Below are 4,088 nucleotides of genomic sequence, written 5' to 3' on the forward strand. Positions count from 1 at the left end.
CAGGAGTAAAACAAGGTTTCTAAGACTTAAAAGTTGTTAGCCACATACCTCTTGAATTCCCAGCATTGTGAATTTTAAAAGACCCATACTCATATTACATTTCAAAATTCCAGGTATAATAGGAACCCTAATAATAATAGCAAACGCTGGCTGGGCTTGGTGGCTCAGCCTGTAATTCCAGCACTTTGGGAGGCTGAGGCGAGAGGATTGCCAGAGCCTGCAGGTTCGAGAGAGGCACCTTGGCGATACTTCGTCTCTACAATTCAAAACAAAACAGTAAATGTTCTATAGTGCATATTCTATGCCAGGCATTCCATGCTTCTTATGTATAAACTCAATCTTCCAACAACCCCATTTTGAAAATTAAGGAGCCAAGGTACAGGGAGATTAAGAAATTTGTCCACAGCAGGGCGTGGTGGCTAACTTCTACAATCCCAGCACTTTGGGAGGCCAAAGCAGGAGGATGACTTGAGCCTAGGAGTTTGAGACCAGGCTGGGTAACACAGTGAGACCTCGTCTCTACAAAAAAAAAAAAAAAAAAAAAAAATTAAAAATAGCCGGGCATTGTGGCTCATGCCTGCAATCCCATCACTTTGAGAGGCAGAGGCAAGAGGATTGCTTGAGGTCCTGGGTTCAAGACCAGCCTGGGCAACTTGGTGAAACCTGGTCTCTACCAAAAAAGAGAGAGAGAGAAAAAAAAAAAAAGCCAGGTGTGGTGGCATGCATCTGTACTTCTAGCTAGTTGGAAGGCTGAGGTGGAAGAATCGCCTGGGCACAGCAAGTAAGACTGCGGTGGCTGTAAGCGTGCCACTGTACTCCAGCCTGGGTGACAGGGTAAGACCCTTACTCAAAAAGAAAAAAAAAAATTTGTCCAGTGTTGCACAGCAAGTCTTGTAGGTGGTCTGACTCCAGAACCCTGCTTCTGATTATTATGATCACATACAGAGGTTTGGGAATAAGAGTGACATCAGACTTCTCAACAACTAATTGGAAGCTAAAAAATAATAAAACTGTTGGGCTCGGTGGCTCAGCCTGTAATTCCAGCACTTTGGGAGGCAGAGGTGAGAGGATTGCCTGAGACCCACCAGGGCAACTTGGGGAGACCTCGTCTCTACAATAAATAAAAAAACTAGCCAGGCATGGTATCGTGTGCCTGTAGTTCTGGCAAGTTGGAAGGCTGAGGTGGAAGGATCGCCGGAGCCCAGTAGGTCGAGCCTGCGGTGGCCGGGAGCGTGCCACTGCCCTCCAGCTTGGGTGACAGAGTGAGACTCCATCTCAATAAATAAATAAATAAAACAATGACATCAAAATTCTGAGGGTAAATGATTCTATGGAGTTCTATCAAAGCCACGTTTTTCAAACAAGCAGAATAAAGATATTTCCTAGACCTGCAAGGTATCAAAATGACTTCATCCCATGCATTCTTTCACAAGAAACTACAGGAAGGCAGGAGGATTGCTTGAGCTCAGAAGTTCGAGACTAGCCTGGGCAGCATGGGGAAATTTCATCTCTACAATAAATCGAAAAAGTGGCGTGCACCTGTAGTTCCAGCTACTTGGAAGGCTGAGGCGAAAGGATCACCTGAACCCAGCAGGTTGAGGCTGCGGTGGCCGTGAGCGTGCTACTGCATTCCAGCCTGAGTGACAGAGTGAGACTCCAACTCAATAAATAAATAAATAAATAAAAATAATGTAAAGAAAATTTAACATCAACAAAAAATAAGTAAATAAATTCAATCAGTTTTTATCCTTCCCAGAACGCTTAACTAGCTTTCTCTGCGTATTCCCACCACTTCTATAAATCTTCAGCTCCATCATCTGGCACTCTCTCTGCCTCTCTCACAAAGTTCTGGTCCATTAGCCTTTCCTATTTTTTTTTTTTTTTTTGAGTTGGAGTTTCACTCCGACGCCCAGACTGGAGTGCAGTGGCTGCTCCCGGCCACCACAGCCTCTACCCACTGGGCTCTGGCGATCCTTCCACCTCAGCCTTCTGAGTAGCCGGAATTACAGGCGCGCGCTACCACGCCTGGCTGATTTTTGATTTATTGTAGAGATGAGGTCTCGCTGCCCAGGCGGGTCTCGAACCCGCGGGCTCAGGCAATCCACTCACCTCGGCCTCCCAAAGGCGCGGGATTATAGGCTGAGCCACCAAGCCCAGCTCCATTAGCCTTTTCATGAGGCTTCAAACAAATCAAAATTCTTTGTACTTGCAGTTCCCTCTGTTTGGAACTTCACCTCAGACTCTCTACCTGGCTGGCTATTCTCAGTCATGTCTCAGCTGAAATAAAACCTTCTCATAAAGGCCCTATCAGGGGTGGGCACAGTGTAATCCCAGCACTTTGGGAGACCGAAGTGGGAGGATTGCTTGAGGCCAGGAGTTCAAGACCAACCTGGGCAACTTAGTAAGACCCCCATCTCTATTAAAAAAAAATTTTAGACAAATGTAGGGGTGCATGCCTGTAGTCCTAGCTACTTGGGAGCCTGAGGGGGGAGAATCACTTGAACCCAGGAGTTTGAGGCTGCAGTGAGCTATGCTCACACCACTGTACCCCAACATAGGTGATAGAAACAGCCCCTGTTTCTTTTCTTTTTTTTCTTTCTTTTTTTTTGAGTCAGAGTCTCACTCTGTCGCCCAGGCTGAAGTGCAGCAGCAGGCTCACGACCACTGCAGCCTTGACCTGCTAAGTTCAGGTGACCCTTCTGCCTCTGCCTTCCAAGTAGCTGGAACCACAGGCGCATGCCTTCATGCCCGACTAATGTTTTTGAGTTATTGTAGAGACGAGGTCTTGCCATGTTGCCTCGGCTGGTCTTGAACTCCTGGACTCAAGCAATCCTCTCACTTCTGCCTCCCAAAGTCACTGTGCCTGGCTATCCCTTAAAAATAATAATAGTAGCCAGGCTTGGTGGCTCAGCCTGCAATCCCGCGCCTTTAGGAGGCTGAGGTGAGTGGATTGCCTGAGCCCGCGGGTTCGAGACCCGCCTGGGCAGCGAGACCTCATCTCTACAAAAAATCAGCCGGGTGTGGTAGCATGCGCCTGTAATTCCGGCTACTTGGAAGGCTGAGGCAGAAGGATCACCGGAGCCCAGCAGGTTGAGGCTGCAGTGACCGGGAGCAGCCACTGCACTCCAGTCTGGGCGACCGAGTGAGTCTCCAACTCAAAAATAATAATAATAAAATAAATAATAATAATAATAATGCCTTCTCAGACCTCCCAGCCAACACCCAGCTACTCCTTGGTGCATCACTCAAGTTATTTGCTTCATAGCTCTTATCCTAATCTATAATTATCTTGAGAATGTATTAGCTTGTTTTATTTTATTTTTATTTTTTTATTTTATTTTATTTTTAGTTGGAGTCTCACTCTGTCACCCAGAATGGAGTGCAGTGACTGCTCCCGGCCACCACAGCCTCGATCTGCTGGGCTCTGGCGATCCTTCCGCCTCAGCCTTCCAAGTAGCCGGAATTACAGGCGCGCGCTACTATGCCATTAATTTTTTGATTTATTGTAGAGATGAAGTCTCGCCAAGTTGCCTGGGCGGGTCTCGAACCCGCGGGCTCAGGCAATCCATTCACTTCCCAAGGCGCAGGATTACAGGCCGAGCCACCGAGCCCCGCTAGCTTGTTTTATAATTGTCCCCTTCTGCTGATATGTACATAAGTTCCAAGACAGCAGTGACATTTGGTATTCCCAGCACTTACAACAGTTTGGTCCACAGTTAGTGCTCGGAATATATTGAAGGAATGAATGAGTGGGGTCTACACTGGGGACCCTAGCACCCTCTCTTTTCACACTTTCCTGGCTCTTGGTGTCTCCTAGTGGTGGAAGCTGGTACCACCAATCTCAAGACAAGGCTTTGGAGAAGAAATGTGGGTCTTGGGTCTTGGGTCTGGTTGCCCATTTACTTACACATCTCTCTCACTGGTTCATTTTCTAGCTTGGGGTGGGCAGTAGAAAAAGGAAGGAAAATGATTGGATGTTTGCCTAGCCTGGGTCCTCTTAGTTAACCTAGAAAGGGTCAAGGGAGGGAAGGGCTGGACAGCAAAATAGAGGTCATAGACAGAAGGTAATGGGGTCCTGGACAGAAATT

Source organism: Carlito syrichta, unplaced genomic scaffold (genome assembly GCF_000164805.1).
Source record: "Carlito syrichta isolate Samal-C Ts95f unplaced genomic scaffold, Tarsius_syrichta-2.0.1 Scaffold303120, whole genome shotgun sequence".
NCBI lineage: Eukaryota > Metazoa > Chordata > Mammalia > Primates > Tarsiidae > Carlito > Carlito syrichta.